This window comes from Xenopus tropicalis, chromosome 8, assembly GCF_000004195.4.
Source record: "Xenopus tropicalis strain Nigerian chromosome 8, UCB_Xtro_10.0, whole genome shotgun sequence".
NCBI classification, from domain to species: domain Eukaryota; kingdom Metazoa; phylum Chordata; class Amphibia; order Anura; family Pipidae; genus Xenopus; species Xenopus tropicalis.
In genome coordinates, this window is record NC_030684.2 from 37,140,703 (window position 1) to 37,156,023 (window position 15,321).

Genomic DNA, 15,321 nt, shown 5'->3' on the forward strand with positions numbered 1-15,321 from the left:
ATGGTTAAATCTGCACTATCGTGCGCAACAAATCTCCCAAAAATGACTTACTAAAGTATAACATTAAGATCACTGCAAGTAAAGCCTATTACTCATGGTGGTCTGGCTTAATTGTTGGAAATTGCCTCCCTTGGCATTTTCTAACTTTTAAAGAACTTTTGTGTTTCAATAAAAACAGTATTATTCAGGGAAAATATACATACAAATTGCTGACAATATTGCAAGAGAACTATCAACATGGCTCATCTCCTAACAGTGCAATTTGCAAATTTTGCTGTTTCTTTACCCAGAATTCCCAGCGTAATAGGAGATGCCTCCATGACAATCTGGGCACAATGCACAAATATTAAGCAGATTGCAGCTTATGTTTATATTAAATATGAAGCATTATGTATCCTTTCCAGAGGCCCGTGCATGTCTCATTCTGCAGAGGCATAATGCCAATAAAAAAATATATATATATATATATATTCCTAAACATAAAACTTTTATGTCTATTTGGATAAATTATCACAAGCTCAAAAAACAGTATAGAATTCACTAACGCACAATATGAAGTAACAATTATATGTTCTTGCAAAACACAAGTTCATAAATAAAATGGATGGAGTGGTAAAATAAAAAGAGACACAACAAAAAAATCTTCCAAATGAAAATGGGGAGAAATAATTAAAATGAAACCAGCATCAGAAAGAATTCAGAGAAAGCCCTAAAACGGGCAAATCCTATGTGCAGCCCGCTAGAACTTGCTGAACCATAATTTTCAGCCTCCATCAACCACATCTGTAGGGCGGCAGGTTTTCCATTATTTCCCTAAAATGGTATGTTTGTACACATACATGGAAGATAATGGACACATTTGAACAATATGAAGCTATCTTGCATTAGAATCCTATTGGCCAAGGCCTACAATGATGGCTGCATGTGATTTGATTGCTGGCTTAAGGGACAAACATTTAGATCTGCCCAATTCACCCACACTGTGTGTGTGATTAAACTGGATAAAGATCCACTTGTCTGGTGACTTGGCCATACCAGAAAAACATTAAACATATGGCTTTTACTCATCTAAAGGGGTTGTTCACCTTTAAATGAACTTTTAGTATGTTCTAGAGGGTTAGTATGTTGTAACGGGCTATTCCAAAACAATTTGCAATTGGTCTTCATTTTTAATTATCTTTAGTTTTGTAAATATTTAGCTATTTGTTCAGCATATCTCTAGTTTGGAATTTTAGCAACTATCTGGTTGCTAGGATCTAAATTACCCTAGCAACCAGGCAGTAGACTGAATGAGAAACTGGAATATGAACAGGAGAGGCCTGAACAGAAAGTAATAAAAAACAACAACAATAATATTGTAGCCTCAGAAAGTAATAGTTTTTTGGCCGATTGGGGTCAATAACCCCCAGATGAAAGAATCAAAGAGGAAGAAGAGGAAGGAAAATAATTAAAAAACTATAAAAAAATAAAAAATGAGGAAAAGTTGAGAAATGGCCAATCTATAACATACTAAAAGTTAACTTAAAGTTGTACCACCCCTTTAACCCACTGTAGCTGTATACTTGTTGGTTGAAGGAGGCGAGTAACAGATACAATGCTAGAAGTACTGGAAGGGTGCTGGGAGCAGCAATTGTACAGCAGTCTTTACAAGAATAGATCTCAGTGCATTTACTGCAATAGATGGTATAACTGATCCCAGACAAACAGAAATCTCTACACTGGAGGTACATGCACATCATGTACATACACATCAAAATTGTAACTGGCTGTTATGGGTTACTATACCAGAGCAAATTTGCCCACCTTCAGTAATTTTGTAAAAGGGATACACTGAATCCATAATTTTTGCATTCAGCTAGATACTGAATCCTTTGCAAAAGCTTTAGATGGATACCAAACCCTAAACCTAATTTTAACATGTAAATCAGAGGATCCTCCATTAATATTGTATATGGAAAACTGTGTCTCTGCCAATTGTAAAATGATAATAAAGGACAAGGAAAGGGAGCGTCACTGAGGTGTGGCAAGTTATCTGCCCTCCCTCCTCCAGTGATTTTAGTAGCCACTTATTTCAGACCCCAGCAGCACCCCTCATTGTTTTCCAGAAATTCACAGCCCCAGGTACTATTAATTTGCTGTACTCTTCCAATGTCCCAGCACGCTGTACACTTGTAGATCACTGAAATCAGCAAAGATTTAACTCCTGCACATGTGATCACCTAGGCCTAGGGTAATGCAGGGGATGCAGGGGCACCATAGAAGCAGGGAGAGAAGTAAAGTACCCAGGGACAGTGCTTTTATGGAAAAAAAAAAAGAGTGGCAGCCTATGGTCTGAGGTTACCAAATAGAATCAAAGACAGGGTGGCAACTTGGCACCTCCCACCTTTCTCCTTTCAGCATTTTATTCAGATTTGCAGAAACTAAAAAATTAGCTACTGTGAACATAGTTAGGATTTGTTTAAATGCCTAACTAAATCCTGGATCTGGTGCATCCATAAATGTCACACAGGAACAGAATTTTAAGTGCTAACTTCAAGTGTACAATGGTATAACTGATCTGGTCTTCCTTCCATCAAGATATGTACAGTTGCTTTAGGAGTTCAATTGCTATAGAACAATTTCATTTTTACTGCAATTTGGTAACTACACTGGGATTAACAGTACCAAGTCCCTCTGCCAGCTATGCAGGTTATAAGACATTTTTCTTTTTGCTATGTCAAAGAAAAATTGATCTCCTTTTACATTTTCATATCTAAACTGATTGTGTTGTATAACTTTTTCAGTTGTATAGGGTATACGTATATTACTTTTATGTTAGATTTTTACTTTGAAGTATACTTTCCTGGAACAATTTGATTTGTTTTGCGTGTCTGCTTCTTTAAATATATTCTTTCACTAGGATATGCAGAAGTATCAGGATCATATAGCAGGTCCAAAATCCTTATGTAAAAATCATGTTAGAAAACACTGCTAGTGCCTGCACTTGAAGACTAGTGCTGATAATTGCACATCTTACCCATTACTTTTGGTTACTCCTTCACAGTGGCTCTCAGGATACCAGCAGCTTTAGTGTAAACAGACTGTATATGTCACTGCATGGAACATCCGCTGTGGGGTAAGGACTCCTGCAGGGTGATGGCTACTGATTTAGAGAGATAAGTCATTGTCCCAAAACGTCCACTGGGGGCACTGTCATAGAGCAAAAGGCAAATACCAGCCGTTGGATCAACATTCAACATGGTGTCATCCGCACCAAGCACCTTCTGTGAATGATAGAGATGAAAGAGAAAACCATGTTAGCTGTACCTCAACAGGATATGGCCATAACATATTTACCCCAATTTCCATTATTTCATAGTACATTATTGCTGTTTCAAGTAAGGGTTAGGAAATATGGGCATGAAAAAATGGCAGAGAAAAGGGAAGCGGGTATTTGCAAAAGTCTGTCATCCTTTACATTTAGTGCCTTCATATGTTACCATTTATTATCTGACACATTAGAGGTCAGATTTCATATGGACATGTTTGTTTGCTTTGCATCAGCTAAACTTCCATAGGGCCGTGACAGACGGGGAGATTAGTCGCCCGCGATAAATCTCCCTTGTTGCGGGCGCCTAATCTCCCCGGAATGCAATCCCACCGGCTAGAATGTAAATCGCCGGTGGGATGGCATATGCAGCGCGGCAATTTCCCAAAATCAGCAAAGTTGCCTTGAAAGGAAACTTAGGCGATTTCTGCACTGCGTATGCCATCCCACCGGCGATTTACATTGGCATTTCAGGGAGATTAGTCGCCCGCGATAAGGGAGATTTGTCACGCAGCAACTAATCTCCCCATCTGACACGGCCCTTAACTCTTACATTTAAACAGAGCAGATAAGCTCAGGCAGCATTGCATTCAAAGTAATGTAGATTTTTAAAAGGGTAAATTATCCTGCCAAGTAATCTGTGAGACACTTGCTCTGTACCTAATGTAAATTGCCAGTGGGATTGGCATATGCGGCACAGTGATCGCTGAGGTTGCCTATTGAGGTGATTTTGGCAAATCGCTGCGCCACGTATGCCATCCCACCAGTGATTTACATTCTAGCCAGTGGGATGCCATTTCAGGGAGATTAGTCGCCCGTGACAAGGGCAACTATACCCACGACACCTGTTATAATGCTAATTGCATTATTTGCCACTGTTTATTTGCTTTATCCATTAGCACTGAATGTTGTCTTATACCTGCTGATTACCATCTACCTGTGTTCATTATCCTGTATTTCAGTAACCTTAGTTCTGTATCCCTATAAGTATCCATTACTCCCCAGGCTCAATTGCTGGGCCAAGGGTGGAAATAAGAGCGTCCCTGGGAATGCAGGAAGGCCAGGATTCCCATCTGGAGGGTATAATAATATAAACCAGTCCAACCAAGCCTCATAATATTGTAGTGCAACAACTCCCACCCACCTTAACACACTTTCACATTACAACAGCTGGGGGGGCTTCAGGACTGACCCCCTGACATATGTACAGAAATTAACACTTAATGCCCTAAACCAGAAGCCCCTGCAATGCCAGGGGGCCAGAGACAACTTAAAACCAGCCCTGGCTCTTGGGTTCTTCTCTCCTTCTTATCGTTACGGCTTTTCCTTACATGTCCCTACCCCCTCAGAGACATATATTGTTTGTGCAATAATGCCCTCTGCCCAATAATATAACGAAAAATTCGGCGCTGTGAATATAAACCGGAAGCAGCGACTCCTCCTGTGTTCCCAGGACCGGAAGTTCCTCTGTGCCACAGAAGCCCTCCGAAAACTATTCAGACGCTCAATGGTTCCGACCCTATAGTTCCCCGCAATGTGAGGATCGCTCAGCCCAGCGCCACAGGGGGGCGCCAGAGCTCACTCTTTATAGCTGTATAGGGAGCACTTGCTTAGTCCAACCTCCTGCTTCCTTTTATGTGGATAGCTGCGCTGTTACTGTGTATCCAGTCGGAGAGGATCAGGAGGGTTGGGTTTCATACAGGTGCCGATCCAACAGGAAACAGTGAGGGAGAAAATGTGCTGCAGCCACAATAAACTGTATGAATGGAGCAGCTTATATTCCGCACTAAAACTCCCTTACTTTGCTGTCCCGGTGAGCTCTAGGCAAGTGCCCTTTGCCTATTTATGGCTCTAGTACCTGTCCCAAATGCACAAGCATCACAGTGTGACATATACTTGGGAAAGTGCATTCCACAGAACAGAGCTTTAGGCCAAAGCAGCTCTTCCAATAAAGGCTTCTATTACTGGCACATATAAAAGTACATCATTGAGCCCTTGCCGTGCTGATACCTCACAGGCTCTGCCTTAAATTACAGCCATTTGGGTATGTGCACTTGCAGTAGCCCCTGCCCCCCTTCCCACATGGCTGCGGGGTCGGCTCCCTCTATATTTACATCACTGAGCACTTGTATTCTGATATCACATCATATCAACCCATGTAATTCCCTCTGTTTCACCTAGTGTTGGACTGGTGTGCCACCATATTAACCCCAGATATGCCTGCATAATCCCTACATAAAATGGAAGCGTATATTAACCCTAGATGTGCCAGTTTATTTTCACCAGAAAATGCAAAACTAGCATATTAAATCCACACGTGCCACTATAATCAATAAAGAAAATAGATAAATAGCATATTTCAGAGATATGGCTGTAAGATTACTGTAAAAATTGCAAATAAACACCCTATTAAACCCATGTGCTCCCATGCTGCTTGTCTCGTAAAAAAGTGGCCAAAAGTTCAAGAAAAATCATTTATTTATAAAGTGCCAACATATTCTGCAGCGCTGTACAATAAGTGGGTTTCATACATTGGACATACAGAGTAACATATAAAGCAACTAATAACCGATACAAGGGGTGAAGAGGACCCTGCCTAAAGAGCTTACAATCTATAGTGAGGTCCTGTAAAGAAATCAGATAATTTCCCACACTGTTCCTAATGGCTCAATCACAGCCAGCAATACACATCAGTGGAAGTAGGGGATAAGGCCCCGGGGAATGAGGGAAGCAAGTGCTACAGCACACTAAGGGAGAGAGCATCGGCGTCCTTTATAGCTGAAGTCAAATTTTTCTCTACCATTTGCAGAGCAACGTGCTTACCAGAAATCAGCGGCTTGCTCACATAACTTCAGAGTGAATGGCCCAAGAGCCTGCCAGTTATATTCACATGCATGTGCTTAATAGTCCCAACACGGCTGCCCAAACTGGGACCCTGGAAACTGTAGGTAGCATAGCACTTGCTATCGACATTTTCTGGCCAAAGTATCATTATTTCCCCCAACTGGAGTGTGGGCTATTAGTGTGGGTTATTAAAGATCCGAAGTTGCATTTTGTACTGCTTTAATAAAGGTTTACCCCAACCCTCACTTGGACCAGCTAACCAGCATCTCACCCTTCTGCTGGCTGCTTTCCCTGGCTGCATAGCAGAGCCTGAGGCACTCAGCACAGCGATCAGCAGTTAGGTGGACCTGAGAGGGGACTGCAGTATATTTTTCCCTGTGTGAAGGCAGCAGAACTGTAATTGGCTAACGGCATCTAGAGCTGTGATTGGCTGACATCGTTAGAATGTGCCCAATACTCAAATGTAGAAAGTAAAAGTGTAATTTTTATAGTTACCAGCCCTCTGTAGCTCACACTGAAACCAGGCACCAAATCTTATTCGTTATTGCCTACATGGTGAGGGTGACAAAAGGTAACATGTCCCCTTCAGTGTTCCTCCAGGCAGGGGTTTGAATGGCTCCTCTTGTACTTCCCAATCATTTTACACAGGATTCCCCTTTGCACAGAAAATAAGTGCTTTCCCCAAAATCACAGCCCAGGACTCCTCTTTATAATTTGCAGTATGTGGGACACCTTTAATATTATAATACATGCCTGATGTTTAGAGCTTCCTGCCCTGTATGACTTGGCCTGCAGCCTTTTACATTGATACGGCCACTGAACATTTCATTAAGGCTCATTTATTAACAGTGGGCAAACCTACTGTTTGCAGGATAATCCAGGGAGGCTGTTAATTATTAGAATTATATAAAACCAGCAGAAAGGGGTTATTTGTCAGGAATTTGTATAGGTTTACTTGCCAAAGCTGCACTGTAAACAGCACAGGGATAGAGAGATTCTGCCTGCCCCCTGTCTGTCTGAGCTATTCCCTGCAGTCTGTCTGTCCCACTGTATTGCTCTGTGCTTTTATACAGCTTGCACAGGAGAGCACAGCTGCCCACAAGGAATTATGTGGGCATGAATGTGCCTCACACTGGTTGCTACTATATCTCTATATATATAAAATATTTCCCACAGACCTCAGGCATCTAGTGTGCAAACTGTTTTTGTTTTTTTTAAGTGCCTTCTTAGCTATAATTGATTAAGGAATCTCTCAAACATGGGGATATCAGTGTTTTCTCAGCAAGATGAAAATGTTTTAGGGAGTTGGCTGGTCGGCCCTTGATACCCGGCTCTCTAGTGGGCCCTTGGTGCCCCAGTCTGACACTGATTTAGGTGCAGCACTCTGAAGGTCTGACCAATCAACCCCTGGCTCAAATAGACAGATGCTGTACAAGGTGCTGCATATATACAACCCTGTTTTTTTAAAAAATGGGTAACTGTAAAATATACAGTGGTGTAAAAAACTATTTGCCCCCTTCCTGATTTCTTATTCTTTTGCATGTTTGTCACACAAAATGTTTCTGATCATCAAACACATTTAACTATTAGTCAAAGATAACACAAGTAAACACAAAATGCAGTTTTTAAATGAGGGTTTTTATTATTTAGGGAGAAAAAAAATTCAAACCTACATGGCCCTGTGTGAAAAAGTAATTGCCCCCTGAACCTAATAACTGGTTGGGCCACCCTTAGCAGCAATAACTGCAATCAAGCGTTTGCGATAACTTGCAACTAGTCTTTTACAGCGCTCTGGAGGAATTTTGGCCCACTCATCTTTGCAGAATTGTTGTAATTCAGCTTTATTTGAGGGTTTTCTAGCATGAACCGCCTTTTTAAGGTCATGCCACAACATCTCAATAGGATTCAGGTCAGGACTTTGACTAGGCCACTCCAAAGTCTTCATTTTGTTTTTCTTCAGCCATTCAGAGGTGGATTTGCTGGTGTGTTTTGGGCCATTGTCCTGCTGCAGCACCCAAGATCGCTTCAGCTTGAGTTGACGAACAGATGGCCGGACATTCTCCTTCAGGATTTTTTGGAAGACAGTAGAATTCATGGTTCCATCTATCACAGCAAGCCTTCCAGGTCCTGAAGCAGCAAAACAACCCCAGACCATCACACTACCACCACCATATTTTACTGCTGGTATGATGTTCTTTTTCTGAAATGCTGTGTTACTTTTACGCCAGATGTAACGGGACACGCAAGTTCCCTACCCCTGGTTTAAATGATTGCAAATCATCCCATTATCTTTTTATTTACATTTTACACAGTGTCCCAACATTTTTGGAAACAGGGTTGTACATTATCACCTTGTATTGTTCCATTCTTTGGGCCAGCCACCCAGGTGATCAGAACAGCAGGAGGTGTATTATCTTTTTAAATCCCCTTCACCGACTTGTCATACATTCCCAGATGGTTGGGCAGTATGGTCAAATTTGGTCAAACTGTCAGGCTGAGAAGGGACAGTCAGGTTTAGAAACTTCAAGTAGCAATTACTTAAAAAGCAAACCTGTTAACGAAAAACCATCAACATGGCCTATAAACTTGTAATAAACTTGTTAGTGACAAGTACAGTGAACTGTTTTATTGTAACAGAGAAAAAAGTTATATTTTGTAAATGGATTCTATGGGAGATGGGCTTCCTGTAATTTGGAGCTTTCTGGATTATTGGTTTCTGGATAAGGGGTAGCATTCTATACAATAATTGGACAATCGGAGCTCTAAATGTATGAGCTAACAGGCTAACAACATGAGGCAGGGACTGGTGTAAATAATATCTGATTTTTACATTTAGGCAATGCTACATTGAAAAAGGGAATGAGAGGTTCCCGAAACTTCCGTATTCCTTTTTTACTGATTACTCCAATAAACCTGCATGGAGGCAGTATTTTGCACCTACTGAATCGTGAGTGACTTCCTTTTTTGTATTTTGCACTGATTTTTACATTATTCACCATGTGAATGCACTAATAAGTAAAATGCGCTAGATTTGCCCAGGTTAAATCATACATAGCAAACGAATAAGATCTGCTTTATAACAGGTCACCAGTAAATCTGCTTCTCTACAGGGCTTTGACTTTGCATTTTGAAGGCCTAGAGGAGGGTGAAAAGGAAGCTGATCCTTATATTGTGATCTCACCATTTATCAAATGGAAATGCATTATGCCTTTATTGAAGGCTATTACTCTCTAGCTTTGATATAGCTATGATATTTAATCTTTAGCATTGTTAATAAAACTGCCTTCCTACAGTCAATTTGCCAAATCTAAATTTAAGATGGGGGTATAATTATAATCCCTTCTATAGTATTTAGTTTAAAAAATAGGAAAACATATTTATTCCTATTAAAAACATGCTATTATCAGTTTAAAAAATACATGCTTATCATTATTAAAAGAATAGTTAGAATACATCCTGATAACTTCACATTTATTTATTGGGGTTTATCAACCAAATCTACACATGCCTTTATTGGCTCAAATCAAGTCAAGTCACTATCAAGCTGCCTATCCAGAGTTTATAATTTTCTCTCTGTGTAACTAGACCCACAAACTCAAACTAAAGCCCTATAATGATGCTTATGGCATAGGGCTGATGAGACTCCAAGCACAGGAAATAGAGCACATGCAGTATGCTGCCTCCTTGCTGACCATCAGATACATCCAAGAACAAACAGAGGTGAAAGGCTGTGGCATTGGAGTCTGAAAGGCAAGTTAAGGACGAAGGTGGGGCTCAGTCATTAGTGTGATAGGGACACTAGCCATGGAAAATGGCATGGCAGCCCTATGAAATATAACTAACGTGCTGAATGGACTTGATTTTTTATTACTTTACTAAAAACAGAAAGGCATGTTTCAGATATTGATTCAAACAGGACAGGCCAGAGTGTTTGCTTCACTGTCACTTCTGGTTGTCTGTTGCAGTTGGAAGTAACGGGGCCAGGCCAATCAAACTCAAGGTTAAGTAAGTTCAATGATTCAGGGACTTGAGGCTGAATTGCTGTGTACTGTGTAGGGTAGTAAAGGGATCATCATTTTCAATTTTAGTGGCACCGGTCTCTTAATATTTTTCACACAGTCCCATTAACAGCAAACATATGCGTTGCTGCAGACATTTTTATAAATACTTAAAGACATACACGGTGCGATCTGCTTTGGTGAGGTCGCCAAATGAGTGGATTGTTTCCGGATATGCCCTATAGTGGCCAAATAATCCCGATATGCCCATCTAGGACCAAACAATGAAATTAAACTGGCGGGCATAGGCGCCGTTGGACTGAGGACCGCATCAACGATTTGATGCAGCCCCCAATCTGACAGCAAATCAAACCTGCCCGATTGAGATCTGGCCAGTTTTAGGCCAGTTCTCGGTCTGCTAGGCCTGTCTGGGGTGCCCACACACGGACAGATAAGCTGCCAAATTGGTCTAAAAGACTTGAATTGCAGTTAAAATCTGAACGTGTTTGGCCTCCTTAACAAATATAATCCTACATTGTATGGCAACTGAAATCAAGAGCTAATATACAGAAGATGGGCTTAACACTGAATACAATATATACAGTATATATAACTCTATAATACAGTATATAATAACTCTAGCTGTACTAAAGAATATTTGTCTGAATAAGGCAACTCAACACTTCCTGCTGTTCCAATTTTGTGGGGGGGGTCAATCTGAATGAAAAGTATGATCCGTCCCCCAGATACTGTGCCTGGTTGGCCTGCATATACCCACCTTTTGATTACAGCAACCACTACTGTGACTTGTGCTTTACACAAACAGCTGGAGTTTTAAACCATATTGTTGAATTTGTGAACTTCTGAACAGCCAAAGTAAAATCTAAACAAATTAAAAAAGAACAAATGTTGACTCATTTATTAAAAAATCCAAAATAGCATGAACGAATAAAAATACATAACCTAGAAATCCCTGTTTTTGTAAGAATTTTCATGAACTTGAACATGAAAACCTCTAATTCCATGAACTGAATAAAGATTTTACAATTTGATAAGGACAAGTCCCACTGACTGCTACATGACCCCTCCAGCTTTAAAATGGCAACATTTTGGATTTGAGCTTTTATTATAATTTTTTTTTTACACTTGATAAATACTGAGCACACTATTTTGTGTGTGCATACACAGCCTGCAAATATCAGAGCAACCACTGCATGGCACCGTCACCAGCTTAATTATAACACTCACTCTTGATCCTAATGGCAAATTACAATAAGGACATTATACATGGTGTGTGAGTGATAAGCATAGCATGGGGGCCCACAAATCACAATCACTATCCATGTACTTAGAATATTGGTTGGTTCAGGGATCAGTTGGCTTTGAAAATTGTATCTATTGATGCACCATATTGGTCAGTGTGTGGGTCATTGGCAGATGATGATGTGAAAAGGAACTGAAGCTTCACCTCCTGCTGTTCTGATCGTTGGGGCTGCCTCACCATACTGGACTATGGAGGTAACACATAACATATATATGTGGAATGCAGTCTAATCTCTATATTTATCATATCAATGTATAATTATTATCAATGTATAATTATCAAAGCTGCATTATGTCATATTCATCAAAAACCGTTAACTATTAGTCAAAGATAGCATAATTGAACACAAAATGCAGTTTTTAAATGAAGGTTTACGTTATTAAGGGAGAAAAAAAACTCCAAATCTACATTATATGTTTCAATCAAGAAATCACTTAAATAGGAGCTACCTGACACAGAGAAGTAGACCAAAAGCACCTCAAAAGCTAGACATCATGCCAAGATCCAAAGAAATTGAGGAACAAATGAGAACAAAAGTAATTGAGATCTATCAGTCTGGTAAAGGTTATAAAGCCATTTCTAAAGCTTTGGGACTCCAGCGAACCATAGTGAGAGCCATTATCCACAAATGGCAAAAACATGGAACAGTGGTGAACCTTCCCAGGAGTGGCCGGCCGACCAAAATTACCCCAAGAGCGCAGAGACAACTCATCCGAGAGGCCTCAAAAGACCCCAGGACAACATCTAAAGAACTGCAGGCCTCACTTGCCTCAATTAAGGTCAGTGTTCACGACTCCACCATAAGAAAGAGACTGGGCAAAAACGGCCTGCATGGCAGATTTCCAAGGCGCAAACCACTTTTAAGCAAAAAGAACATTATGGCTCGTCTCAATTTTGCTAAAAATCATCTCAATGATTGCCAAGACTTTTGGGAAAATACCTTGTGGACCGACGAGACAAAAGTTGAACTTTTTGGAAGGTGCATGTCCCGTTACATCTGGCGTAAAAGTAACACAGCATTTCAGAAAAAGAACATCATACCAACAGTAAAATATGGTGGTGGTAGTGTGATGGTCTGGGGTTGTTTTGCTGCTTCAGGACCTGGAAGGCTTGCTGTGATAGATGGAACCATGAATTCTACTGTCTTCCAAAAAATCCTGAAGGAGAATGTCCGGCCATCTGTTCGTCAACTCAAGCTGAAGCGATCTTGGGTGCTGCAGCAGGACAATGACCCAAAACACACCAGCAAATCCACCTCTGAATGGCTGAAGAAAAACAAAACGAAGACTTTGGAGTGGCCTAGTCAAAGTTCTGACCTGAATCCTATTGAGATGTTGTGGCATGACCTTAAAAAGACTGTTCATGCTAGAAAACCCTCAAATAAAGCTGAATTACAACAATTCTGCAAAGATGAGTGGGCCAAAATTCCTCCAGAGCGCTGTAAAAGACTCGTTGCAAGTTATCGCAAACGCTTGATTGCAGTTATTGCTGCTAAGGGTGGCCCAACCAGTTATTAGGTTCAGGGGGAAATTACTTTTTCACACAGGGCCATGTAGGTTTGGATTTTTTTTCTCACTTAATAATAAAAACCCTCATTTAAAAACTGCATTTTGTGTTTACTTGTGTTATCTTTGACTAATAGTTAAATGTGTTTGATGAGCAGAAACATTTTGTGTGACAAACATGCAAAAGAATAAGAAATCAGGAAGGGGGCAAATAGTTTTTCACACCACTGTAAATCCCTGCTATAAATCTATTGTTGTCACCTTTGCTCTTCTTTACACTGATATCTCTAACAGAACAGAGCACCACCATCTTGTCCTATAGCTCTAGGGATGATTTATTTTAGGCTGGTACAGTTTTTGCACTGGAGGGTGCCTAATATATTGCCATTCCCAGTGAATCTGGCTTTCTTGTCCTTTATGTTGTGACATGTTAAGTGTTAAACATTAGAATGTTATTTTTTTAAAGACAATTATGAAAGACCAACAATACAGTCCAACAATTGGCTGTGGGCTGTGAGCTTATTATCCCAGAACATAAATACAGTGCAATAATGGACTGCAATAGACCTCCAATACAGTGCACTTATGAGTGAACAGCACAGTGTTATCCATTCATGGTACAACCAATATAGTTGGGGTCCTTATGCGCATTTGCGTCAATCTTAATAAGTTTATTGGTTATGACCCTCTCTGTAGACCACAAATTAGAATAGTCCTGCCTGAAACAAAAGAATTGGGAGGATTACGATCTGCGTTTAACTGTATTGGGTTTCACTATCAAACCTTCATCATTATGTACAGCAGCATATTAACTGGCCTATTTATTATATTGTGTAACATGAAATTCAGCAATCAAACGGTATAAAAAGCTGTGTAAGATAAATGACAAGTTTACAAAGGTGTGTTCATATAGCACTCTCAGAACGCCAGCTTTGTGTGATCTGCATATAACTATATTGGGTATCATTGTCACATGATCATCATTATCTCTGTACAACAGCATATTAAGTGTTCCAACTTTTCTTGGACGAAAAACTCACTGCTGAGTTCCAAACTGTGTCCGGAAGCAATGTCAGCACAGAAACAATTTATATTGGGGATATTATGGGTGATCACATGCAAACAAACCTAACACTATGTGCAATGCTACAACGTCAGCTCAAGTGGTGTAAAGGTCCCCTCCCGGGAAACTTGTCCTCTGAAGCTATTAATGGCATTTCGGCATCAGGCAGTCTGATGGATAAGTCTGGGTTTGGCAAAGCAGGGAACATTACCTGCTCACTACATGAGGCCAAAGGTACAGTTTGTGTACGTATATTTATGTTTATTGTTTTGGCAACATATAATTCCTTTTTTGATATTATTAAGTAAACAAACAACTTTGTGTGAGACTTGATTCATTTTGCATTGGTTTAAAAATAAGTTTTTTTTGTACCCTTATAACATTGCCTATTTGTTTTCTGCCTAACTGGAGAGCCTACAATATTTTCAGTATTGTCGATGGAGGAGGAAAATGGTCTAGGTCTGTTCACAGAGTAATATAGGAATACAAATTATACCATGAAAATCAGGACAGAATCCATTTAAGTTACCTAACGCAGTTCATTTATTGCTTACTGTACAATTTAAATAATTATTCCCATTATTGAAAAACAGTTAATTCATATGCAAATAAATACTGGCACATTGGGCACTCATATATATATATATTTATATAGATCAGAAGCAAAACTGGCATCTGTTGGGCATAACAGGCTGCCTTTGTACTACTAGCTTAGCAAAAGGGTTGTATTTATTGCATTTCATTTAAATGCCAGCCACTGGTGATGTGAATATGTCAAGTTTCACTTTGCCAAAATATTTCCAAAGCGTGGAAAAAATTTATGAAACGCATAAAAAAAATGATGCTCGAAAAATTTTACTCATCACTATCAACCACTTGCAATCAGGGCAGACCAACAACTTGCATTTAAAAGAACAAATGGACTGGTAACTTTACCCAGTTCTTCTAAAATGTACATACACACACGCTGGCCTGGAATTTGTGTCTGTACAGCTGTATAGGCAGATAATGGCGGGGCATTATTTCTGGCAGTGGCTCCATACGAGGAGCTGCACTTGCGCCTGAATCTAGCAAACTAAAAAAAAAAAATTTGCACAGATTTCTTGAATTATGAGAATGAAAAGCTGTGATTCTGAGAGCAAGCATTTGTACCCTGAGATATATCTGCTGTCACTTTATGGTAAACTATGTGTATATTTAAAATCTACTGTATATGTGGATCAGTTTTGCATTAGATAAGCTTAGATATCAGATTTTCTCAAAGCTACAGAGGTTTATTC

General features: G+C 39.9%; 1 protein-coding gene across 4 annotated transcripts in view; it reads right to left on the reverse strand.

Annotated features, from left to right (window-relative positions):
* phka1 (phosphorylase kinase, alpha 1 (muscle)) overlaps positions 1-15,321 on the reverse strand; it is a 148,467-nt gene that overhangs the window by 10,932 nt on the left and 122,214 nt on the right. For all 4 annotated transcript variants that reach the window (XR_004219457.1, XR_004219455.1, XR_004219456.1 and 1 more), the window contains exon 35: positions 3,017-3,263. The gene's annotated coding sequence lies outside the window, so the exon portion shown is untranslated. The remainder of the gene's footprint in view (positions 1-3,016; positions 3,264-15,321) is intronic.